General features: G+C 47.9%; 1 protein-coding gene across 2 annotated transcripts in view; it reads right to left on the reverse strand.

Annotated features, from left to right (window-relative positions):
* LOC110305839 (cytochrome b-c1 complex subunit 8-like) overlaps positions 1–14,729 on the reverse strand; it is a 72,181-nt gene that overhangs the window by 47,178 nt on the left and 10,274 nt on the right. The window lies entirely within an intron of this gene.

The following is a 14,729-nucleotide window of genomic DNA, read 5'->3' on the forward strand; positions in this document are numbered from 1 at the left end:
ACATGGTGGCTCACAACCATCCATAACGAAATCTGATGCCCTCTTCTGGAGTATCTGAGGACAGCTACAGTGTACTTACATATAATATATAAATTAATTAATTAAAAAAAAAGAAAAGACAGAAACTTAGACAGGATTATCCATAGCGACAGAGTAGAGTTAGCCTGTGTGTCAAATCCGCAGACTAATCGTGGAAAAAAGCACTCCACATGACAGAATGGGATGATTGTTTAGAATCTGTCTCAGCTGTTATAGAGCAGAAAACAACAGTGGCCTAATCAAGATAGAGATTCTTCTTCAATATAAAAATAAAGCGTAAGGCAGGCTGGATGCTGTCATTCCAGAATTGCTGGCTCCAGAGGTCATTATTAGGCCTTAGGCTCCTTCTAGTTCATCCTCCACTTATAGCTCTCATTTAAACTCTCATTTTCATTTTCATGCCAGAATGTTGGCCATCCCACCCTCCTTTTGCAAAACAGAATGTGTCCCTGAGATGGCTAAGAAGATAGCTGTGGCTAATGTGGGAGGAGAGACTCCTGCAAGTTCTCCTCTGATCTCTACACCCTAGGTGCGACATTTGTACAGCATACCCCAATAAAAAGTAAAAAAAACCCAAAAAACAAAAAACTTTAAAATGAAATGATATTTTCCTCCTCCACCTCCTCCTCTTCTCTGTTTGTTTTTGTTTCTTGAGATGAGGTTTCTCTGTGTACCCCTGGCTGTCCTGGATCTCAAAGCGATCCACCTGCCTTTATCTCCCAAGTGTTGGGCTTAAAGATGTGCACTACCACTGCCAGGCAAAGTGAAGAGATTTTTAAAGGAGGATACCTTTCATGCTATCCTCCAGAAGGGCTGGTGAGATAAGATAGGGCTGCCTACTAGGTAACTCAGGGGCTGAACAGCAACTTCCTGGCCTGTCCTCAGAGACTCTAATCCCAAGTGACGTAAACTGCTAGGAAACTTTGTACCCAAGGATACTCCAGGGCTAAGATGCATGTACAATTAAATTTTAGGTGTTTTTGAAAGTTCCTTAAAATAAAAAGTAATATCCTCCTGCAGACTGAGTCAGCAGTTTCAGTATCACCATTGATCATGAAAGCCAGCCTCTGAAGGGCCAACACTGTATCCTGTCTGTCTCTGTCTGTTAGCTAGAATCAAGTGGAAGAGCAGTGCTGAGAAGTGGGGAAAGGTATTAGATAACCCCAGGTTACCTAGGGGCTATGATGTCGGGTGTGCCTGCCCTTCAGAGCAAAGGACAGGTGAGGCATCGCAAGTGCGTTCATGTGGGACACTCAAATTCACATCAGCCTAGCGTCACAGGCTTTTGTGCCCTTTCTGCACCATAGCCAGCCACCGTCACTTCCACTATTTTTCCGGGAGACCTGCTTCTAGCACTGCCCTACAATTCTCATATTAAATGGTTGTGGACTGAGAAATGGAAGACCAGAGTAAACAGACGCACCAAGTCCGGGGAGGTGAATTCTAGTGTGTGGGAAGTAATCTAACCTAATGACAAGCACACACACTTTGGAACAGCTGGAATGGAGACCCGCTCTGCTGTTCGCCAGCCTTGTGCCCTCCCTTACACAGGCTGTGAAACCTCTGAGCCTTGGCATTGCTGTCTTCAGATGGGGATGATAGAGTCCTCACCTCATCAAAGTCAGGTTGGTAGCGGACTGAAGTGGGGCTCTTCCATGGGAATGTGGGAGGGGCTGGTGGCTGCCTGCCCTGGATTGTGATGCTCCTTGGGGAGCAGTTATGACTTGTAGCTGCATGATGGTGATGGTGTGAAAGAGGGGGAGGTTAAGGGAGCTGCTGGAACGGGTACCTGGCAGGAGCTGTGGGCTCCAAGGGGAAGGAAACAGTAGTTGGGTGGAGACCAAGGGGAATAAACTCTTAAAAATTACATTTATTATTGAGTAGTGGTGGCACACGCCTTTAATCCTGGGTGAGCAGATCTCTGAGTTCGAGGCCAGCCCAGTCTGTAGAGTGAATTCCAAGACAGCCAGGGATACACGGAGAAATCCTGTATCAAAAAACCAAACCAAAACAGAAATTTTACATTTACTTATGTACGTATGTTGGGTTGGAGGGAATGTATGCCATAGAAGACATGCGGAGGTCAGAGGAGAACTTGTAAGAGTCTGTGCTCTTTCTACCGTGTGGGTCCCGGGATTCGAACTTAGAGCCTCACATATGGTGGCACGGTACCCATACTCACTGAACAAGCCCACCCACCCCAAGGGGAAGCAACTTTTGTCCTAATCTTTCATCTCTTGCTAGTGTTCTCTATTGAGTAAACCTGAGCAGATGGCAGAGGCAAGGGTTTGGGGTGGGATAGCCCACCAGCTAGCTCCCAGGACTTGGCATGTGATATGGGCAGAGAAAGACCTTAAGGGACACATGGCTATTTAAGCAAAAGAAACATGATGGGGTTACCAGTGCCTGGAGCAGTTGAGGCCACAGAGTCCTCTGGCCTCTGCCCCCGCTCCCCTTTCTTTCTCCCCTCTTACCCCCATTTCTCTGTTTATTTTCTGGTTGTCAACAGATTACAGATGATAGCTGTACTTAAAGTAATCAGTGTCTGTCATCACTTATACTGGAATGTTGTTAAGGAGCTTTATGTGTTTGAGTGTGTGTGTGTGTGTGTGTGTGTGTGTGTGTGTGTGTGTGAAAAAGATAACCAGAGGCTTGGACTGGGGATGAGACAGAGGAATACAAACAATACAAACTGGAGATCGAGTAAGAAGAAAGGGCGGAGGGTGCCAATGTCCCCAGCAGGCTGGGGTAACATACACAATTATTTTGTGTCTTAAGTCCAAATACATATCTACTGAGATGTGATGACAATCTCCTTTGTCATTATACAACCCAGTGACATGCCTGAGAGGGATTTGGTGACAAAAGTCTTCTTGACCTAAATGCAAAGCCTGGTTGGCCTTTGCCTCACAGGTTGGACCCGTGCAGCTCTGTCCACTGAGAGCTAAGCGGCTGATGTGCCCTCCTGGATGTTTGAGTGCTTGCTCATTCACATCCTGGTGCCTGGCTACGGTCCATCTCTATGCTGATCTGAGAAGAGAGGCTATTGGGCAGGGATGGCCATGCCAGGGGCTGGCTCTCAGGTAGGAATCTGTGCCCCAGAGTGGTCTAAGGCACAGCTCATAAGCAGCATCTTGTTCTCCAGTCTTGCTTGCTGCTGATTTGGCCCCATAGTAATCTGTCTCAACTCTACAAGCTATCCTTGAGTGTCTGGCTGAGGCTCCGGAGCCTCGGAGGTCTCTGACTGCTCCCAGCAGCTGTCCATCTCAAAGACCTCCCAAGCCTGCTTACCCCCAGCCTCCAGCTTCTCCTTGCCTGGGACAGGCCTGCAGACTAACCACATTCCTCCCTTAGCATGGCTCAGGCGTCTACTCACCCCATCCCTTAACCTGCCTCAGGCTCCAGCATCCTCTCACCACATCCCATAGCACAGCATCATTTTTCCTTCTTTTTCCCTCAGAGCCCACGGTGGATCAGAAAGCCATTCTGACCTCTGTTAGCCTCTGGGACTCTCCTCTCACAGAACTCACCATGCCGGCTTCTGTGGGGTTCTGGTTAATTCTCCAACACCCCGAAGGGAACTTGATAGATCGATCTGTCCTGGTTTCAGCACTGCTCAGCAGAGCGCATGGCACCGAGGACACCCAATAAAAGTTTATACCAAATGGGTGTTTGGGTGATAATCCAGAAGACGGGAAAGAAAGGGTCAGGAGGACAGGGGACTGAACTGGTCACTATGCACCTATTCCTTCTTGTCTCTGCTTCTCTTTCAGGTAGCCCTGAGAGCCTGACCCTGACCACCCTATCAGTTCCTCAGTCTCTTGGTGACATTATCAGTGTTGTAACTTTCAGACAACACTTACGACTAGCACTGCTAGGATCGTAAATTTTTTATTTTTTTTTTTAGGATGGAATCTAAATTTTGGCCTCAAACAAACCATGTAGTCAAGAATGACCCTGGAATTATGATTCTCCTGCCTCTACCACCCAATGCTGGGATTATAGGCATGTGCCCTCACACCTAGTTTATAGCTAGAGACTGAATCCCCAGGCCTTATCCCCAGCCCTCAGTGTTTCATCCTGTGTCTATTTTCTATCTACCACTCAGTTGTTTCTCCACTTGAGCAAAGACCTGCCCCAGTGCCTTAGCATAGGTAAGGTGTGTGGATGGGGCAGTGTTCATAACACACCAAGTAGGTGGGCACATGCTACTGGTAACTGCAGGCTAATTTCACTTGATACAAATTTTCTGTATTTGCTGCTCAGTTAGATGCTTCAAAAAACTCCAAACGGGCCTAGAGAGCCACCTCCATCTTGGCATCAGAGGGTAGACAGAACCTCAGTTCCCATCGCAGGCAGGCATACTGCCTGCCTGCAGTTTGCTTGTGGTCTGGGCTTCCCCACAGTGGCCAGATGCAGAAGAAGCCAGCACAGGTGTCAGCTGGGGATGTTTCCCCAGCTTTCTGTAAGAGCGGAGCTGCTGGTGCTCAGAACGGTAGACCAGTGTGCCCAGAGCGAGTGCTTGGCTGCCCTGGCTAGAGAGGACCAATCTTTTTTGTTAGGATCTGGAGCTTTGCTCCTGCCGCTTAGACCTCTGCAGAAACTGCTTTTCCAGCTCAGTGGAGGGCCTGGTCTGGAACCTCTCTCTTGCCCTGGCCCTTCCTTGAAGTGCTCTCGTTTACTGGAAATCATAAATGGCAAGGCAGACAGCCTTTATCACACCCTGAACAGTGTACTCTTAATAGTTAACAAGCAGAGCTCAAAGATTGGCCTCTCCGTGACTCCCAGTGACTGATATTTGCACCTGGTAACTGAGGTCAGGTTACTTCTTTTAAGTCACATGTTTTGCTTTAGGGCAGGAAGGTGTTGGAGCCACTTGTTGCAAAGAGACTGGGAGGTGATCACAGCATTGCTGCAAACCTCGGCTGGCAGCAGAGATTTTGGCTGATTAGGAAACTGGGCTGGCCTAGAAGCTCCCAAACATCCCTCCCATTAGAATCCACCCCCCAGCATTTCATCCAGAGAAAGCTCAAGGCACCTGCTTCCCTCTAAGATACCTGCCCAAGGGAGCCTGGGTTCCTGCTACCTTATCTGGCTAACAAACAAATTATACCGGTGGAATAGCCCCATAAAAAATACAGGTCATATAAGGGTGTCTGAATCACAGTCCAGGCCCCACCCTGCCCCAGACACCTAATCTTGTTCCAGCCTTTGCTGGATCACAGGTGTTTATCTCCAGGTCGCCATGGAAGCTGCTAGTATTAACAGCAGCACAGCCAGCTTGGCCATGCTGGCAGCCTTAGAGCCTTCTGAGTCCTGGGTCTCTCTGCTGGAGACTGGCCAGCTGGGCTCCAGGCTGCCCAACAGCAGCTTGCGTGGGGAACCATATGAGACACAAAGTAGGAACTTGCTATGAGGGGCAGGTTCAGTTTCAGGTGTCAAGAGTGCTAGTAAGTCAGATCTGCATTTCCTGTCCTCTGGGACTGTAGACCAGGGGGACAACAGCCTCTGATTGACAGCCCCTGATTCACTTTGTTGGGGGATCGGCTGGCTCCCCAAAGACAGAGATGTATGGAAGACTTGTGAGGAAGGGACCAGCTACTCAGCTGGAGGGCACTTGGGTATGGTGCCTGCCTACTGTTCAACCAGACATCACATGCCTCTGTTAGGCCAGCCTCAAGCCTGACCACCTGCATGTCGGTGGCTGTCCCGTTCATGTTCATACTTCTACCAGGAGACGGACGGAGCAAGCTCTCAGTATGAATCTCTTTCTCTCAAGCATGGGGAGCCAGCCTCTGGGGAACACTGCAAAAGGGACTCAAGGAAGAAGCCACTGCCCTCCAGACCTAAAGTGTCCACCAAAGGAAAAGCCAGCAGTGTTCCTTGGAATATTCTAGAACAGGACAGATTTGTGAAACTGTGATGCACAGCTCAGTCTTGTGGGGGAGGGACTCAACCAGGGTACCCGCTGTCACAGTCACTTCAGCCACAGCCACGTTCAGGGGACAGTGCCGAGGCGAAGGTAGGCACTGTTCTGTGTCACCTGAGCTCAGGTTTGCTGCACACCAACAGGGCTGCCTTGGGGATCACAGCTGTCTGGTTTTTTTTTTTTTTCCACCTAGACCTTACGTGACTCAAAAGGGATAATTATGCACAGCCTTCGGTATTATAAACCTTCAACTTATTTATTTACTTTTGTTGGTGAGAATGGTAGATGTGCCCATGGTGTGCTGGTGCTTGCGAAGAGGCCAGAGGAATGACATCGGATGTCCTGTGATCACTCTCTACCTTATTCCTTTGGGACAGGGTCTCTTAATGACCGTGGGGTGAGCTGGCAGCCATCAGGTTCCAGTGATCCTCCTGGCTTCATCTCCCATGGCACTGCCCTTATTACGGAAGCATGCCTGGCCAGACCGGACCTCTGACCTTTCACAAGGGTGCTGGGGATCTGAACTCGGGCTTTCATGCGTGTTACCTGCAGAGCTGCCTCGCCAGCCCCACAGTGTCAGGCTGGTTGCGTAACTGTGTTTCCTTTCAAGGACAACGAACTTATGCAGAAGAGATGCTGGGAAATGAGTGGTGTGGTGTCACACTCTGGTCGGCTCCGTTACCCACCCTAGGCAACAAGAATCACTGAGTATAACACAGTGGCAGAGAGCTGGCAAGATGACTCAGTTGGGTAAAGGAGTGGGTGGGTCCAAGCTGCCAACCCCGAGGGCCTGAGTTCAATCCCCAGGACCCACCTGGCGGAATGAAAGAACCAACTTACAAAAGCGGTCCTCCGACCTCCACGTGCACACGTGTGGAAGCAGCATACACACAAATAAATCTAATAAAAATTAAAAAGCCAACAGTGTGGCAAAGGGATCTTGGAGGTTGTTGGTTTTTTTCAATTTAGAAGCTGCGTTATGTACAGTCTTCAGGAAGCTGGGCTTGGTCACACTCCCTGGCTGTTTCTACTGAGAGACTACTAGAGTTTTTGTTTGGTTTGTTTTTGTTTTTAAAATAGCTCCCACGTACAGGCTTGTGCTCTATAGTTTGCACCTGTCTGTTTTGTTCAAACCATACCACAAAGTATGTGGGTAGTTTTGCTCCCATTTTACACATATAGAAACGTACGAGTTGAAAAGCTGAATTCCTTCCCAAGCATGCCCACATGCATCTGTCTCCTGGGCAAACCCTCCTGGGTAGCTCTGACATCTACTCTATCAGCAGCAAAAGCCACCACTGTTCTGTGGCTAAGACCAGTGGGAAGGGTTCTATGGCAACCAGGTAACCAGGGTGGCTGGAGAGAGTGCCTCATAGTCTTGTCCCATAAAGCAAAAAGATCGGCTTGAGGAGCCCATGCCTCCACCCTAACTAACCTGAGAGCAGGTGACAGGGCCTGCCCACCCAGCTACTCCCCATTCAGGCTCCAGGAGGATTCTGTGGTGCTCCAAGGAGATTGGCAGGACATGGCTACAGCAGGCAAGGGATAGGCTATACCAGGAACATGCCTTACCCCTAACCTTGCTATTGCCATTCACAGAAGCAAGAGGGTGGCACACCCTGTCCTTTGCTCCCATTTGCCTGGCTCAGAGGGGCTCTGCATGCCTAGAATTGAGGCTCCTGTGTGCTAAGGAAGTTTTCCCTTGCAAAAGCTAGAAATGGCAGGTAATGGTCTGGCCTCAGAAGATCTGTTTAGTATCACCATTTTCCCTTGAAGCCAGAATGAAATCTGGAGGGAGAGCATTAGCTAGACTGACCAGCTTTGGATTTGCTCAGACTTTACCAGGGCTTTGCGGAGTCGACCTCCAGGTTTACATTTTCCTCCCTGTATCACAAGCATCCTAGCCAGTGGTCCATGAGTCGTTACCCTAAGCCATACACTATGCTGGTTGTACAGTCATAGCCAGCCTTGCTGCATCCTTACCATGAATTATTTCATTCCAGTGCACAGATGAGGAAACCATGAGGACAGGTCTCTTAGGGACAGTCCAGGGGCACAGCAAAGGTGATCTGGCTGCTGTCAGTATCATGCCTGTCTGTCCTTCCATGCCCAGACATACAGACGTGTGTGATTGTTTTGAAAGCAAAAGAAAGGGGTTGGGGCCTGCATGAAATGAATAACAATCATGAAACCCTAGATACAGGGGTGTTTTTAATCTTTTTAAGTTTTGGGGTAGGGGTGTGGGGAGAGTGGTCTAGAGTGCTTGCCTTGTAAGCATGAAGGCATGATTTCAGATGTAAAACGCTGGGTGCATTGCTGTGCGTGTCTGTAATCCTAGCACTAGGCAGATGGAGCTGGGGTTGCATGTCCCTGGAGCTTGCTAGCCAGCCAGCCTAACTCCATCCGGAAGCTCCAGGTTCAGTGAGAGACGCTGCCTCTGAAAACAAGGCAGAGAGCAGCTGAGGAGGACACCAGACACCATTCCCTGGCCTCTACACACATGGGCGCTCAAGAACACCCCACCACCACCACCATCAATCTTTTGGGAGGGTTTTTAATCTTATTTATTTATTTATTTAATTTTTTGTTTTTTATTTTGAGACAGGGTTTCTCTGTGTAGCCCTGGCTGTCCTGGAACTCACTCTGTAGACCAGGTTGGCCTCGAACTCAGAAATCCACCTGCCTCTGCCTCCCCAGTGCTGGGATTAAAGGTGTGGGCCATCACTGCCCAGCGGTTTTTATTTATTTTTTTTTTAAAAAGATTTATTTATTATTATACATAAGTACACTGTAACTGATTTCAGACACACCAGAAGAGGGCATCAGATCTCATTACAGGTGGTTGTGAGCCACCACGTGGTTGCTGGGATTTGAACTCAGGACCTTCAGAAGAGCAGTCAGTGTTCTTACCTGCTGAGCCATCTCTCACCAGCCCAGTTTTTATTTTTTAAGCAGAACCAGAACCCTCTAGAATGGGGATGTTCCTTAAGAATTACTTTTCCCCTCAGACAGGAAGAATAGAATTAACCAAAGTTCACACTGGAGACTAGAGAGATCAAGAAAAGGGCCAACAAGGCAGAGGCAGGCGGATTTCTGAGTTCGAGGCCAGCCTGGTCTACAAAGTGAGTGCCAGGACAGCCAGGGCTACACAGAAAAAACATGTCTCGAAAAAAAAAAAAAAAAAAAAAAAAAAAAAAAAAAAAAAAAAAAAAAGAAAAGGGCCAACAGCTTGGGTCTCCAGGGTCTTGGGGGAGAGGAGAGTGAGGATGTAAGTGCCCTCTCTGGTCAAGGTGGAGTCTCTCCAAACAAAATCAAACCGTGCTAAGAGAGTTTGTATACTTTGTTCTTTCCTATATTCCACTTTGCTTGTTTTAGGTTTTTCTTTTACATGGGGTCTCCTGAGCCTAGGCAAGCCGGGAACTCTATGCACAATAGAATTTAATTTTTGATTCTCCTGTCTCCACCTTGGCAGGGTTGGGATTACAGGTGGGTACCACCATACCTGATTTCTGCAAGGCTGGAGGCAGAACCCAGAGCTTCACGGGTGCTGGGTAAGCTACATTCCCCAGCCTTTCAAGTCCATCTTTCTAACCATAAAGACAGACTGTATTTCACTACAGAATTGGTCAGTAGGGTTCTCCTTCTCCCCTCTAGGGTCTGCCATCGCTTCTTGAGGGAAGGCCTGGTATCCTTTCTTCCCTACTACAAGTCCGTGCCCACCGCTCAACCTGGTACATTTTAGGTGCTTAGCTGGTTACTGAACACCCAAGAAATAACAAAGGAATACACAGAACACCTGGGTGCAAACCAAAGTTGGCAGGGAGTTGACAGACTCCAGTTCATGCAGTCCCCAGCTCCAGGGACTTGTCTGTCACATTCTTTATTCAGAGTGAGGAGAATTGGCCAGCTTCCTGCCCCAGCTTTCCCAGTGCCAACCACAGGGACTTTAGGTAAAGTCCCCTTTCACCCTGTGACAGATCAGATTAGGGAGTGATAGTCAAAGATAAATGTAGCCAAGTATAGACTAAAGATACACAAGGTCAGGGCTGGGTGGGGACCTGGTCACAGGCAAGGTCACCTGTAGCTGCAGATAGCACAAACCAGCTTATGGGACTCTTGAGGTGTGCTGACTCCAATCCCAGCTGGCCCTGTGACCTTGGAAAATTGTTCAAAAATAAAGCATTGCTTTTTCTAGATGTAAAGCAAAAATAAAAGTTTCCTGTTTATTCTCTAAGCATCCCCTCTGTTTCAAAATGTATTACTTTTTCTTCTTTTCTTTTTTCTTTCTTGGCATCAAATTCAAACTCATAACCCCACCAAAATCTGTCCAGCCAACTTATCTAGTATGATGGCTTTCGACAGCCACTCTCTCTTCACACCTGAGTGTCTAAGACAGACACCACCAGTCTTCTTTCCTCCAGCTGGAACTTATTGGAACTCCTAGGGCAAGTCTTATGAAGCCTGGTCTACCTGGGCTTTTTAGGGTATTTTCCATGTCTGTATAGATGACCCCAGAGTCCTGATCCTACTGCCTCCACCTCCCCAGTGCTGGGATGACAGTGGCCATCACCACACTGAGTTTTATACAGTGCTGGGGTTGGAGCCCAGGGCCTCTTGCATGCCAGGCAAGCCATCTACTGACCATGCTGGACTGCCAGCCCCAGGAGGACTATAAGATTGTTGGGGCAATTGTCTTTTCTTTTAGGCATCTAAAATACCATGTCAGGCTATAGCTTGGTAGCAGAGCACTTTCTTAACATGTACGAGGTTCTGGGTTTAGTTCCCAGCACCACAATACATACATACATACATACCATACCATACCATACACACATACTAGGCCAGTGAGATGGTTCAGAGGGCAAATATGTAACAAAAAAAATTTACAAATAAAACTACTGACTCACTGGAAGTTACACCTTATAATGTGTTTAAGAGTGACCCCAACACTCCCTCTTTGTTCCAAGCAAAGGAATGAAACCTAGAAATTAAATTGGAGACACATTTAAGCCACACCCCTTTCTACATGTTTGGCCTGTGTGTGGGGTGGGGGTCGGGGGGTTGGAATTCATTTATATTCCAATGCAGACCATACCACACCAGCAGAGGAACTCCCTAAAAACAGCCCAGTGCAATCACCAGTATTGCAGTCTCAGTGAAGGAAGGGCTGCCGGAAGGAAAACACAATTCAACTGAAAACTGCTAAGTGGTGACTTCAAAACAACCCAGCCGGAAATGCCTTATGACTGTGTCCCCGCCTGCTCTGTCCTTCCCCACGGCGCTCACACCTGTGTTTTACTCAAAAGCAGCAGCCCAGCCCCAGGGCTTTCTAAGGCCGGGTGGGCAAGAAGCTGAACACAGGCACACAGAGGTGGCAGGAGAATTCCAGCCACCCATGCTGTAGACAGTGGCAGGCTCAGGGAACAATGTCCTGTAGCTACCCAGCAGCACCCCAGGCCCCCAAGCTACTTCCCAACTTCTGCTGTTTCTCTCTTCTCTCTGGTTCAGGCCTCCACTGCTCCTACTCCCCTGTCCAGTCCACCTTGGAAAAGCCCTGGGAAGAGTCTCCACTCTCAACAACTACCCATTCTCTCCAGAAAAACCTCAAGACCCATACTTTCATTTCTTGCTTATTTTTTTAATTATTATTACATTTGTGTGTGCAGGTTTTTTGTTTGTTTGATTGATTGATTGTTTGTTTTTGTTTTTAAAGGAAAATTTAAAAACCAAAACACTCCCCAAATCACAAATTCATAGTTGGGGTGTCTACTGACCCAAGTCAGCCAGCATGAAATGCCCCGTTTGTCCCAGAGGTTCCTGGTTCATAGCAGTGAGTCAGACATGTTTGGGAAGACTTGTATGAGAATCTTAGCTATCTGTGACCAGCGCTTAACCAACTCAGATAACACCCATCTAAACATCTGCAAGCACTTAAAAGATGAAGACTGCTCCCAAAGTCACTGACTGGGATAACAGCTCACTTGCGGCAAGAATTTGGGTTCTTTTGTATCAGTTTCTAGAACAAACGGAGACAGCTATGTCCCTGGAGTTCAGTGTTCATTGGTGTGAGTCCCTCAAATGTGTTGCAAAACCTCGGTACAGAGGAGGGCTTTTCAAGTTTTAAAAGAAAACTTTTCCAGGCTGGGAGGTGGTGGGGCACATCTTTAATCCCAGCCTGGGAGGCAGAGGCAGGTGGGTCTCTGTGAGTTTGATGCCATCCTGGTCTACAAAGGGAGTTCCAGGATAGCCAGGGAGGCGAAACCCTGTCTCAAAACCAAACCACCACCACCACCACCACCAAAACCCTTTCCAGTTTGCAGAATGGAATCTGACACATTTTACCAGCTAGCTGTACCATCTGTCCTCTAACTGGTAATTTGTTAACTTTGTGGTGCTGGGGCCGAAGCATGCAGACTTGAACATCCTAGGCAAGCATTCTGGCTCTTGTGATGCGACTTCAACCCTTAACCAGTAAAATCTGAATCATGCAGATCAGGGAAGTTTGGCCAGGGTGTTTCAACCATTTGGGTTAAAAGCAACAGGACAGACAGTTGAATAAAGGATAGTAAGTGTAAAGCCAGGAATAGTTTGACGATTATGTTTTTGTCTCTCGTTAATTTCCCTTTGTTTTTCTGGTCAGTATGAAGATAAATGTGGTTCATCTCCCACCCGCTGGAGGCCAAAGGGGTAAGAAACCCACTGGGGTCTTAGGGGCATCCTAACTTGTTCTGTAAGTCACAGTCTCTCTCTCTCTCTCTCTCTCTCTCTCTCTCTCTCTCTCTCTCTCTTTAAAGTGCTGGGAATGAAACTCTGGGTAGACCTGTTCCCTGGGTGACACCCCTAGCCCTGGCTTCTGTACTTCTAACTAAAGAATAACATCAGCACCACCACCTCCACCACCACCACCAGCAGCAGCAGCAGCAGCAGCAGCACCAGCACCAGCAGCAGCAGCACCACCACCAGCACCAGCAGCAGCAGCAGCAGCAGCAGCAGCAGCAGCAGCAGCAGCTGTTGTTTTTTTTCTACCACTGAGCGACATCTCCAACCCTAATATTAGCTGTTTAATAACATGTTTGAAGTTCCATTTTATTTTGTGTGCCTGTCTGTGTGCACTTGTAAGCACCACGATGGACATCAGAGAACATCTTGTGGGAGTTGGTTCTCTTTCTCTGCCATGTGGGTCTTGTGGACTAAACTCAGGTCTCTGGACTTGGCAGCAAGCCCCTTCGCCTCCTGAGCCACCCCACGTCCACCCCCCTCCTCCTGGTAGTAGTTCTTTCTCTAGGCTATTGACCGTGCTTGAGAATAAACCCACTGCCACAGATAGCCAGAATGAAACAGCAAACAAATGAAAACAATTTAAGAGAGAGAAGAGAAAGGAACTAAACTGCATGGTGCCCATCTTCAGGCCCAGCACTTAGGAGGCAGAGGCAGGCAGATCTCTAAGTCGGAAGCCAGCCTGGTCTACAGAGTGAGTTCTCAGACAGCCAGGGCCACTGTTGAAACTCTGTTTCAAAAGAACAAAAACAAAAACAAAACAAAACAAAAAAACAAAGCCAGGAAGGAGGGGTGAAGGTAGGAGGGAGCAGGAGAGGGAGAAAGAAACTGGATTGTAAACAAAATACATCAATTAAAAAGTTGTTTTGGAAGGCTGGACTAATGGCTTAGCGGTTAAGAGCACTGACTGCTCTTCCAGAGATCCTGAGACCTTTGGAAGAGCAGTCGGGTGCTCTTACCCACTGAGCCATCTCACCAGCCCCATAAGTCTTTTTTTTAAAGGTGGTTTTGGAGAGTGTCACTGTGTAGCCCTGGCTGTCTGGGAACTTACTATGTAGATCAAGGTTTCCTCAAACTCAGATCAGCCTGCAGCCCTAGAACTAAAGGTATGAACTATTATGCCCAGACCCAAATTTAAATATTTTTTTAAAATTAGTAATTTTAGGCAAAAGACAAAAAGCAAACTTGATTTACAAAATACCTCTTTCTTCCAATCATAAAAACCTCACTCTTTTTTTGTTTGTTTGTTTTTTGTTTTTCAAGACAGGGTTTCTCTGTATAGCCCTGGCTGTCCTGGAACTCACTCTGTAGACCAGGTTGGTCTCGAACTCAGAAATCCTGCCTCTGCCTCCCAAGTGCTGGGATTAAAGGCGTGCGCCACCACCGCCCAGCAAAACCTCACTCTTAAGCATGGTGTTTGGTAAAATTAAGATCCAACTTTTCAGCTGAGTGTCTGGAATTCCACAGGATGAAGACAGTGTGGAGCAAAGCTGACCCAGGTTGGTTGGGGCTGAGCACCAGGGACCACCAAGGTTGCTGCTGATGTCACAGGAACCTTCTCAGGTGGGGACTCAGAGGGACCACAGCTGAGGGGCAGTCATCACACCAAGCCCAGCAGGTGAAATTCAGGGAGGGCCGGTAGAAGGAAGGAGGGGTGCAGTGACCTTTGGCATGAAAAGGCAGAGGTAATCTCAATAACAATACAACATTTGGTAGAAACACTAACAAAATGGGATAAAATAAAATAGACCATAAACCACCAGCAGCCCATGCAAGTCCACTGAGTTTTCTTTAAAGCTTTATTTTTTATGTCTGTTCATGTGCACAGCTGTGTGTGTGGGTGCCATGAGAGGCCAGAGGAACACATCAGTCTCTGGAGCTGGAGTTCCAGGGGTGGGTTATAAGCTAGGGACTGAACTCATGTCCTCTAGAAGAAGAGCATGTGTTCTCCACCCGCGAGCATTTGCAGCCCCCCCCCCCCCCC

This window comes from Mus caroli, chromosome 11, assembly GCF_900094665.2.
Source record: "Mus caroli chromosome 11, CAROLI_EIJ_v1.1, whole genome shotgun sequence".
NCBI classification, from domain to species: domain Eukaryota; kingdom Metazoa; phylum Chordata; class Mammalia; order Rodentia; family Muridae; genus Mus; species Mus caroli.